Source organism: Glycine soja, chromosome 3, assembly GCF_004193775.1.
Source record: "Glycine soja cultivar W05 chromosome 3, ASM419377v2, whole genome shotgun sequence".
Lineage (NCBI taxonomy): Eukaryota > Viridiplantae > Streptophyta > Magnoliopsida > Fabales > Fabaceae > Glycine > Glycine soja.
In genome coordinates, this window is record NC_041004.1 from 27,164,671 (window position 1) to 27,177,288 (window position 12,618).

The following is a 12,618-nucleotide window of genomic DNA, read 5'->3' on the forward strand; positions in this document are numbered from 1 at the left end:
CCTTGGCAAATTCTTTTTGGCAAAGGGAGAAGAGAATGAAAAGATGAATAGACCAAGTTTTCAAGGTTTGGAAAACCAGAAAACTTCAGAAAGCTTTTGGTACAAAGAAGAAGAAGAAGAAGAAGTTCAAAGAGATTCAAGGCTTGTAAAGGATTGATTGGAAAAGAAAAAGTATGAAAGAATGAATTAATTTAAAATGCAAAATAAAGCCTTGCTTTTATAGACTCTTCATGTCTGGTCAAGAAGACCATTTAGAAGAGTTATAACTTTTAGAAAAACTTAAAACTAATTTGAAAAAGTCAAAAACCTTTTGAAGAGTTACATCTTTTGATTTATTCAGAAACAGTCACTAGTAATCGATTACCAAATTAGTGTAATCGATTACACAAAGCTTTTATGTGAAAAGATGTGACTCTTCACATTTGAATTTGAATTTCAACGTTCAAAGGTACTCGTAATCGATTACCAAAACATTGTAATTGATTACAGCCTTTTGAAAATAATTGGACGTTGTAAATTCAATTTGAAAACTTTTTCAAAACAATTTTACTACTGGTAATCGATTACAACAATCTGGTAATCGATTACCAGAGAGTAAAAACTCTTTGGTAAAAGGTTTTGTCAAAAACTCATGTGCTATTCAAAGTTTTGAAAAACTTTTTAATACTTATCTTGATTGAGTCTTCTCTTCATCCTTGAATCTTGAGTCTTGAATCTTGATCTTGATTCTTGAGATCTTGAACCTTGAATCTTGATTCTTGTCTCTAGACTTTCTTCTTGAGTCTTGAATTCTTCTTGATTCTTATCTTGAACTCTTGAATTGTTCTTGATTGATCTTTGATTCTCTTGAGTTGTTCTTTGATTGATCTTTGAGCTTTTTGTCATCATCTTTTGTTATCATCATTGTTATCATCAAAACACCTTTGAATCACCTTTGATTTACCATGAAGCTTTGCTTCTACATATTCTACATGATCAGAGAAGGATTACAAACATACCAGGTAAAGTATACAAAATTTATACTTCTTATTTGAATTATAGCTTCTATTTAGAACTCAAAAATTAAATTTATTATTTTTGTTCATAGATTTAGAGCTGGCAATTGAAGAATTTAGATTGCAGAGATAATACAATCCAACAAAAAAAATCATTAAGGGATTATCCTTGCATGCCTTTTCCAAGACATGTATAATTCTCAAATGATCAAAGTTGAAAAAATGCACACACAAGGCCTCTATTTATAGCCTTAGTGTCACACAAAATTGGAGGGAAATTTGAATTTCACTTGAATTTGAAATTGAATTTGGGGAATCAAATTTTGGAGCCAAAATTTCACTAATTATGATTAGTGAAATTTAACTATGGTTCAGTCCACTAATCAAAGATCAAGTCTAAGATTCTCCACTAAGTATGCTTAGGTGTTATGAGGCATGTGTCGCAACCTACCCTTCGGCGGGAGGGCGACGCGAGGGCTCACGAGTGCATCTTCCATGGGAGGAAGATGTGCGGAGTCGCCACCAACGTTTATTCGAGGAAAATGTCAGAAAAACCGAAAAAGGTATGGTCTACGAACTTTAAGTGTGAAAGGTTCGGGAGTTGTATTTACGCATGGGGAAGGTATTAGCACCCCACGCGTCCGTCACAAAGGACGACAGCCTTTAATCGAGTGTGCAAAGATGTCTTCAAATTGTTTTATTTTCCCTTTTTTACATTTTTTTCTCTTTTTATGCCTTTTTGTATTTTATATCTTTTTGTGGTCGACAAGGGTGTTTCCCTTGCTCCTACGTATTACTCAATCGTGATAAGGAAATCAGACCTACGTAATTCTTTCAAAAGGGGCGAATCAAGTGATTCTTTTTACTTGGAAGGGGGTCATTTAAGGTGTTGGATCTTAAAATGATCCATTTTACTTGGTGAGAAAGCTAAGGCGTTGGACCTCTAACCATCTCACGAGGTCGACAAAAGCGGGGCTTTTGCTCCTACGTATCCTCCATCAAAGAGGAAATCAGACCTACGTAGTTCTTGCAAATTGTAAAGTTACATGTTGATTTTATGCTTTTGAACGGTCCATGTTAACCCATAAAAGCAAAGAAGATCGTTTAAGGTGTTGGACCTTAAAACGGCTTTTAGTGATTTTTTTGCGGACAAAGCTTGATTTGTGAGTTGATTTTAGCCTTAGTTTCACTTTGGTTATTAGTCAATTGATCCAAGGAAACTTTCAAAGAACGACGTCCGATTGATTTTTTTTTATTATTTTATTCAAAGATATTTTGATTATTTTATTATTATTTTTCAAGATATTTTGGTTATTTTATTATTATTTTTCTTTTTTTGGTTTAACCGAGATTACAGCGTGAATGATCGATTAGATTTTGTTTTAACAGTGATTAAACGAGATTACAACGCAAATGATCGGTTGAAAATCATTTTATCATTTATTAGGTGAGAAAACGAATTAAATAAACGGTTAAAGCACGTTAAAAACGGAAGAAAAGAAACCGAAAGTGAACGAAATAAAGATGAAAGCTAAAAAAACAAGAAATGAATTGAAAGTCTCAGATTTGGAAACTTACCCATTGAAGAACGAAGAACGGATGAAGAACGGTGAAGAACGGAGGAAAACCTTCACGGATTTGCTTACGGAAACATCTCGGAAGCGTTACGGAAGCACCTCGTCTTGAATTTTCTTCGCGGAAACAATTTTTTTCACCCAAAACTGCTGAAATGCATAGCCAAGGGAACCAGGGATCCTTAGAACAGCCCCCTTTTGCCTTTTTATAGGAAAAATGGGGAGCAGGTTGCCGCCCAGCTCGCCCAGGCGAGCTGGGTTGCTTCCTCCAAAAGCAATTCAGCTTCGAAAAATAGTCTGGAAGGCCCAATTCAAAATTTCAAAATCGCTATTTGCACCGCCCCCATTTTGATAAGTTCACCCCCCCTTCTTTCGTAATTTACGGAAAAGTTACGGAAGCCTATAGGAGTTGATTTTCTTCTTTTTTTTCTCTTCCTTCTCACCAATATTAAGTGAAATATGCTTATTTAGGGTTATGGGAATTTTACGGAAGCATTATGGGTGTCCCGGAAGCCCATTTTTTAACAAAACGGGGGAGGTGGTTGCCACCTAGCTCGCCCAGGCGAGCTCAGCTCGCCCAGGCGAGCTAGGTTGCTTCCACCTTAAGCAAGAAGTTGCCCAAAAACCTCTAAAAAGCCCAGATTTGAAAATTACTATTTGCACCCCCCATTTTACTAAATACACTCCCTTTGCCCCTTTTTTGCTGTTTTTTTTTTGTAACATTACGGAACCTTACGAATTACATAACGATACTTGTTTTCTTTCCGTAATGTCACAAAACTTTACGGATTACGCAACCATCCCCTCTTCGACTTCTGGAATGTTACGAAACTTTACGGATTGCGCAATAATGTTTCCTTTCAACTCCCGACATGTCGCGGAATTTCACGGATTGCTTAATGATGGGTGTCAAGTTCCTCGAAGCAGTCAAGCAAAGGTTGCATGCCATCAAACAATGGTCCCCGGACGAAATTAGGGTATGACAGTTGCCCCTCTTTACTTACCTTTTATCGGAGATAGGAGGAAAGTAAAGATAAAACACTGATTTCGTCCGTCTTAACCCTTTTCTGTAATTAATCTATGATGACTCTCAAGGCCATCCTTTGCCCATCATGGGGATTTAATTGATCTCAATCACAATAGTTCCAACCCAAAACGATTTGAAATAATTGACTCCCGTCTCTCCTTCTTCTTTCTCTGCACAACACAAAACAAAACAAACAAACAAAAAATAACATAATATATACGTATACATATGTTTGTTGAAGGAACCGATTGGGAAAATGACAAAAACCGTATTTTCCCCTCACCGGAGGCTCCGTACTTGATAACGGAGGATGCATGAACAGCGCTAGGCAATCAATTCATGGGGCTCCGAATAAGATTTGATGGTGGAGGATGCACGAACAGCGCTAGGAAATCAATTCGTGGGGCTCTGGACTCGATGGTGGAGGATGCATGAACGACAATCAATTCATGGGGCTCCGAATAAGATTTGATGGTGGAGGATGCACGAACAGCGCTAGGCAATCTATTCGTGGGGTTCCAGACTCGATGGTGGAGGATGCATGAATGGAAATCAATTCATGGGGCTCCGAATAAGATTTGATGGTGGAGGATGCACGAACAACGCTAGGCAATCAATTCGTGGGGCTCCGGACTCGATGGTGGAGGATGCATGAATGAAAATCAATTCATGGGGCTCCAAATAAGATTTGATGGTGGAGGATGCACGAACAACGTTAGGCAATCAATTCGTGGGGCTCCGGACTCGATGGTGGAGGATGCATGAAGGGCAATCAATTCATGGGGCTCCAAATAAGATTTGATTTTAGGACCGAATGGTCCACCGGGTTCTTTCACCTGAAAGGCGAATATGCTTTAGCAAGGAAAAATAAATCATTCACGAGAGCACCATATTTTTAGAGAAACAATATGCTTATGAAAAAATAGTTTTCCTTGTAACCGAAAATGAAGGGTAAGATGTTAACGTTTAGCTTTTAAATGAACATTTAAGGGAAACGTCGGGTCAAACTGAAACTGGGAATAAAATCACTCATGGTGTAATAGAAACTCACACAGGTAAGTGTTTTACCCTAATTCCAAACCATAGCTGCACCATGACTTTATTTTGCACATGACGCGCGATCACGGATCAATAGGATTTTCTCGAGGGTAGTGTTTTTGGAGAGGAAGCTAGGTGTTTCGGTCTTTTCCTCTTTGTTTATGTGGGGCGGGACATCGCCAGTCGGGAGCGACCTTGAATGGCAATCCAAAAGGAAGAACCACTTCAAAATGGGTTTTCCCTTTGCCAGCGGTCATTTACCTTGCCGAAAATTTATTTGGTCCAAAGATCTTCTGTTCTCTTTCCTGGTTTCCTTTATTGATCGGGAATTATTTTGTTTTCCTCTGATCTTTTCCTTTTTACTTTCTTCCGATCTTTGATCGGGAATCCTTCTTTTCCTTTTCTTTTCTTTCTTTTCATTTCTTCCTTTTCTTTTTTTTCGATCTTTGATTGGGAATTCGGGTTTTAGCATTCGTTATTCACTCTCCCTTGAGGAGATTCTGTTGTCCTCTTCTTCGGGGGGAAGGATGAGGATTCTCTTCGTGGGCCAAGGTTCAAGATAGCTTAAGGTTGTGTCTCAACATGGTCTTTTCACCGCACGTGCCCGATTTTGATATTTGGGGCAAAACAAATTCATGTGTCAGAGTGTCGGTTTCGGGTTAAATTCCCATATTATTTCCACGAGGCGCGCGTAACAATGATGATTTGGAAACAACGCGCAAAATTAGTCATGCATACAACTAGGTGGGTACTTAAGCATCCAGTTTATGGTATTATGATACTAAGGCTTGGGATTTACGCAAGTAGACCCAACATTTCCAAATTATGTTCTTTCATTGGTTCAACGAATCCACCCATTCTTATCTCGGTTATTTTGGAAAATAAACTCTTAGCGTCAGTTTCTTGTTTCCAAAAGATATGTTTGCTCTCTACGAATGATTTATTCTTCCTATGACCATAACACGCCGACCTTCGAGGTCTTTCTTTCTCTTTTCTTTTGTTTCATTTTTTCTATGCATGTTTGCAAAAAAAAAAAACTATACATCCATTGCTATCTATGAGAAAAGCTTTTTTCTCTGTACACCTACGTTCCTATACACGGAAAAACTTCTTCTATATACACACGCATTGAAAAACTCTTTCTCTTTATATCAACATGGTCTATATAAAACCTCTATTCCTTTTCAAAGATTTCTTTTCCCCTTTTCAATATACACTCATTGTTTCATATAAAAATTTCTTTTCACACATTGTTTATATACAAAAAAATTTCTTTTCTTTTCTTTATATACAGATATGACATTTTGTCCGCAACATCTCTTTCTTTCTCTATTCTTGGCGTTATCACGACGTTTGTTCGTTTTATTTTAGGATGACGTTCCTAAATGAAAACTCTACACGGTTCCAGAATTTCAACAAATAGTATCGACAATAACGAAATAAGCACTAACGCAAAAATCCAAACAAAATGTATGCACAAAACAAATGACAATCGAAACAACAAAAACAAACGTTAGTCCCTCAAGTCATAGAAATAAGATAACATACAAATGATAAATGATGAAACATAAAAATGAAAAGAATACGAATCTGGGGATCCCACGGTCATGTGGTTCCGCATGCCACCGGACTCTTGGGTCACGGTAACAAAAGGTGGGGTGGTCGACAAAAGCAAGGCTTTTGCTCCTACGTATCCTCAATTTGTGATGAGGAACTCAGACCTACGTAGTTCTTGATAACTGTGAGACTAAAAATAGTCTCGGTGTTTTCTTCACCAAAATGCGAACATGCTTTAGTAAAGAGACAAAACTTCCAACTGATCAGAGCAACATATGCTTTTTGGATGAAAAACAATGTGTCTATTGGGGAAGGAGAGTATGCTGATGAAATTTTCTCATAACCATAAATGAGATTTTGGATGTTAGCTTTTTGTTTCTAAACGACCATTTAGAGGAAACACTGGGTCCAACAAAAATAGAAGAAAATCACTCAAAGTGTATCAATCTCACACAGATAAGTGTTTTATCCTAATTCCGAATCATAGATATGTCATGACTTGATTTTGCAAATCATTTCCTATCAAATCAAAGATTACATGCGTGATCATGGATCAATAGGACTTTTTCTTGGGAATGGTTTGTTTGTTTTTTTTAGTGGGAAATTTGGCTTTGAGTGTTCTTGGCCTTTTCCTTTTCTATTTTTGTTTAGTGTGAGGTGAACAAGTCACCGACGCACAAGATTTTGGTTGGCAATTAAAGGGAGAGGACCACTTTAGGTCGTGGTTTCCTTTCTTTTTTCTTGTTTACTTGGTGACAATTCTATATTGTTTAGATATTGTCTGGTCAAAAGACCTTTCTGCATATTTCTTCTGTTTTCTTTCGATCTTTGATCGAGAACTTTCTTTCTTTTTTGCTTTCTCCCACTCTTTGATTGGGATTTTTTTTTCTCTCCCACTCTTTTATTGGGAATTTTCTTTCTTTTTTTGCTTTCTCACAAGGGCAAGGATTGACATGCTCACCCTGGGTCAAGGTTTATGATAAGTCGGGATTTTGGCTCACGGCTTGTAGAATGGCTGGTCATGATATATGTCAGGGTTTGGCCAGTGGTTCGGGGATAAAGGGGATGTCCCACATTATTTCCATGATACACATGCAACAATGATGATTAGCAAAATTTTATGCAAAAACTGGACATGCATGAACCCATGTGGACACTCAAGCATCAAGTTTTTATGGTTATGTGACACTAGGGCTCAAGATTCATTTTCCCTATTTAAGTCAACCCAATGTTTCAAAAATATGTTCTTTTATCAATTCATGCATTCATCCGAGTCTATTTTGGGCGTTTGGGAAAATTTTCATAGCATTCACCCTTCAGGTGTATACACATTTTTTTCAAAAACTGGTTATGATCCGTGAATCTTTTTTCAAAGAAAAGCTGGAAGTTATTTCTCTTCAAAAGCATGTTGGCTTTTCAGCTAGACAATATTTTACTTTTCTGTTTTCTGTTTTTTTTTCATGAGGTATTTTGCTACCTAAACATATATATATATATATATATATATATATATATATATATATATATATATATATATATATATATATATATATTGTGAGGTATCTTTTGCTACCTAAATTACATACATGCATATCTAAGGTATTTTCACTACCTAAACACACATACATATATTTTGTGAGGTATGACTACCTTCCGAGCTTGTGGTTGTTTTATTTAAATTCCTAGGATCATGAGCAACTAGGTGTGTCCTACTATGACTTGAGAAATAAAGGGTGATCAAATAACAAGCAGAAATTTAAAGGGTACTAGGTTGCCTCCTAGTAGCGCTTCTTTAACGTCTTGAGCTGGACGCGTGATGACTTGTCGGTCACGGACCTAGTACTTTTGCTTATCTTTAGCTTTGGACTTGGTCGCCTGCTGGTCGACCATAGGTCATAGGCAACGCTCCAACTTTTGTGGATGAGCTAAGGGGCTTTGGAGGTGGTGACTGTGCGTCTGTTGCCTGCTGCCGGCCATCCCCAGGCTGCTGTGGTGTTTCGCCCTGCGCCTGCCTGGGGGCGCAGTACTTCTTGATGAAAGCTTAATTAGTAGGGGGCCTGATGACCTTGTTGGGGGCGACAAGCACTCCATAGAACTAACAGAGGCCCGTAATTAGAGCTGGCATCTCCAAGACCCTGTTGGACTTCTTCAGGTCCACTGAATGTCTTGCGGCCGCGGTCCCTGCAAACAGTAGATGACATCAAAAATCAGTTGAGCGATGTGCATACTTACCTATGTCATGATGGCGTGACCTTGCTGGGGGGAACGGGCACCCTGTAGGACTAACAGAGGCCCATAACCCGAGCTGGAAACCCCAGGGCCCTATTGGACTTCTCTGGGTCCACTGGGTGTCTTGTGGGCGCGACCCCTGCAAATAGTGGATGGCGTCAGAAATCAGTTGAGCAATCTGCATACTTACCTATGTCACAATGGCACAGACCAACTGATACTTCCGTAGGGGGAGATCGGCATTGTGGTCGTTGGGCAGAATGTTGCTAAGTGGCAACGTCATCTATATATGTGTAAGAGTGGTCATGTTGGTGCCCATGATCCGCACTCGTCTCTTTGTAACAGCACGGGTGAAATCTTGCCCCAGTATGCATAGTGGTTGTACGATAGCCTCCTCCTCTAGTTGTGCTCGCACAGTTGGCCCTCCTCCAGGATCAGGGGGTGGCCCAGGAACTGAACTGATAAAAGGAAACTACTGGCCCCCGTAACCCGGAGCGCAAGTCTCGATTAAGCATTAAGGGCCGAGGACCTTAAATTCTCTTAAGGTGCAGATGTGGAGCCCACTGAAAGTGAGGACACGCAGCCCTCTAAAGTTGGGGACGTGTCACCCTTTGAAGGCGAGGGCGTCCAGTCCTCTGGAGGGGAGGACGTGTAGTCCTCCAAAGGTGAGGGTACTAGTACCCAAGGGTCCACCCAGTGAGAAAGCAAGAGATTAACTCATTGAGAGGGACCATGATTCCAAATTCAAAAGATTGGACATTAGATGGAGGAAATCTATGCAACTAACATGATTTTTAGAGATGCAGATGCACGCAACCTTTGTCGTGAAATTTGGTAAATGCGGACTTCATATGAAACAATGCAATGTAATGGAAAGTTGTACAATGTTCAGGACATTCTTTCCCTATTTTATGATTTTGATTTTGATTTAAGTTTTTTGGAAAACACAGATTGACTGTCCTATGAAAGAGGTGATAGTTCATGCAACCTTATCTATCTTTTGCAAATCTCTCCGGGAACTCCCTCAGAGTGTATGTTCTGTTTGATTTAGTCACTTGACCATTTTGGAGTGACGGCCATGGAGTCGTTTGATGTTTAATCAATCCATTGAAATTCCAGGATTTGTCCCCCCCCCCCCCTTTTTTTCTGTTTAAAAACATTGACGGGTGAGAACTTTTGATCTGCCCCTATGTTCACTTGAGGCTCATGCATGATGCCCCTCATTGCCCCAGTGTAAGGCTTTGAGGTACCAATCGTCATCTTTCGTCATGACCTTGTAGCAGGGAACCTATTGGGTGAGAACTTCTAATCTGCCCCTAGGTTCGTTTGAGGTTTATGCATGGTGCCTTTCATTGCCCCAGTGTAGGGCTTTGAGGAACCAATCGTTGTCCTTCATCATGGCCTTGTAGCAAGGAACCTATTGGGTGAGAACTTCTAATCTGTCCCTAGGTTCGTTTGAGGTTTATGCATGGTGTCTTTCATTTCCCCAGTGTAGGGCTTTGAGGTATCCATTTTTGTTTTCACAAACTTGTAGCAAGGAATAATGAAAGAGGCGGTTTGATTCTCGCAAAAAGAATTTTTTAAGGACAAGAAATAGTTTGAAGGATTTTTTTTTTAGTTGATGGATTAAGTCAAATGACTCCTATTCTTGATAATTCACTTATCTAGGAATGATAAAATGAGGTCACATGAATGTCTATATTTTTACTTGAAAACACAGTCAATCAAATGCTTTTTTTTCTTTTATTTTGAAACTTATTTGTTTTGAACTTTACTCGTTGTTTTACGGCACCCCCACCAATATGCAAGACGAGTAATCTCTGATTGAACGGTCTTGGAAGTCAACACTCAAGAGCGCAGGTCGCTTGAGCAAACAGACCAATGGCTTGCACTCACATTCCGGTGGAAGTTGAAAGATGTGTTAGAGAGGATTCATCCTTTTTATTTAGCATTGTAACTGTGGTTTATAATAATGGCATAAACTTGAAAATCCTGATGAGTCATTAGAGACATCTAACAACAGCTTTCAAAATCGCCCCATGTGTGGTGTCGCTTGTCAACGTTAGGATTCACAAGCGATTCTCCTCAAATTTCAGCCAGCCCGCATCAATTAGACTTTGTACCTTGCGTTTCGAGGTCATACAGTGCTCAATGGAATGCCCCGGGGCTTCTCCATGACAAGCATACGTTGCGTTCGAGTCGTATCCTCAGAAAATGGAGGTTGAGGAAACCTAGCAGGGGTTATGGCTACCATTGCATTATCAAGTAGATAAGGGAGTAAGTTAGCATAAGACACCAGAATTGGGGTGAATTCTACAGGCTCTTTGCTGCAAAATTCCTTCCTTGGTTGGTGTTTTGGTTCGTGCTAAAGGTGGTGTTCGTGATTGGAAGTGCGGTAGACAGGCTTTGTTATTGGCTGAGTAATGACATTGTTGGGTTGGTGGGAAACTTGGTTGTATAGGAATGGCAGTCACAACATGGGTTTCTCCCTCATTCTCACCCTGTTCGTTTGCCCTAGTTTTTTTGCATTTATCAAACCATGATGATCAGATTTGCCTCTTTTTAGACCCACTTCGATCATTTCGCCAGCGATGACCAAATCTGCAAAGCTTGAAGGTGTGTAACCCATCATTTTCCATAATAGAACACTAGTAATATATCTACTATCATTGTTATTATTTCTTTCTTCGTCATTGAGGGAAACACTTGGGCTGCTAGATTCCTCCACCTTTGGGCGTATTCTTTGAAAGATCCCTGCCCCCTTTTGCACATGTTCTGTAGTTGCATCCTATCCAAAGCCATTATACTGACACTGCCTAACGAAGGCAACCATTAGGTCCTTCCAAGAATGGACTCGGGAAGGTTCCAAGTTAGTGTACCAGGTAACAGCTACCTCAATAAGACTTTCGTAGAAGGAATGTATTAGCAATTCCTCATCTTTTGCGTATGCCCCCATCTTCCGACAATACATCTTTAGATGGTTCTTGGGGCAAGTAGTCCCCTTGTACTTGTCAAAGTCCAGCACCTTGAACTTGGGAGGGGTGATGTTCGGGTACTAGGAACAACTCTTCTATGTCAGTAAAGGCATAATCTCAGCCTCCTTCAATGGCCCTGAGCCTTTCCTCTAGATGATCCAACTTTCCCATTTCTGCCATAGCATGAGGGTTTTTACTTGTTGTGGAATGCAAGAGGTGTAGTTGTGGGTGATACTGAGGGCCCTCCAAAGAGTTTTGCAGGGGTATACCACCAACTGCTTGTCCTTTAGTGGCATATCCGAGGCAAGGCTCGAAGTCGACTAGATTGTGGTGGGGAATTTCATGTGTCTCCCCCACGGTTTAAGAGACATGTGCATGATCAATTTGGGGTTGTTGGCTCTCAATGAGTATAGGAGTGGAGTTATTGACATTCTCAGTGGGAGTGTACGCCACATTGGGTGGCGTATAGTTGGGAGGCAAGCCATATGGCGGGAAGGTGTGCTCGTTTTGAATTTGCACATCATGGGGTCGTCCGTACTTCCCAAATCTTTGCCCACCATATCTGAGGTTGGATGATTCATTTGGTTGAGATCAAATGGGGGCATCGGATTCACCTTAGCAACAGCCCTGGTAGCGGCAACTGCAACCGCATTGGCTTCCATTATCTTCTTCATGCTCATCATGGCCTCCATCATTGTGGCCATTTGCTCTTTCATGGCCTCCATGTCGGCCTTCATCTGCTCTTGCACCTCCTCTACTTCACCCATTACTCTAGCTCTAGCACGGGTTCGGTAAGGGCGTCGTAAAGCGTGTTCTTTTCTTTTTGATAACAATGATTAAGTTCTTTTTTTTTCAAGGAAAGAATACAACGAGCAATGCAACCAATGAAAAGCACGGATGTATGCGAATGATGCACAGTATTGCGAATTTTTATGCAGGACATGGGGTTGAATCAATTTAGATTTTCAACATGGTCCATGACATCTTTGTCAAGGTGAAACTGGAAGTAACAAGGACATCAACAATCTTACATGTGTTTGGCAATAGACAAAGCAGTGATGTAACTCGATCCATCTTTTGCCCCAATTTTTGCAAGATGGTTACTTCCATATTTCAACTTGACTTGATGAACCTTTTCCTAAAAGCATGAGCTTGATTCAACCCTATAATCCAAGGAATGGCAATTCTGATCGCCAACATTTCATAGGGATGAATGACTCGGG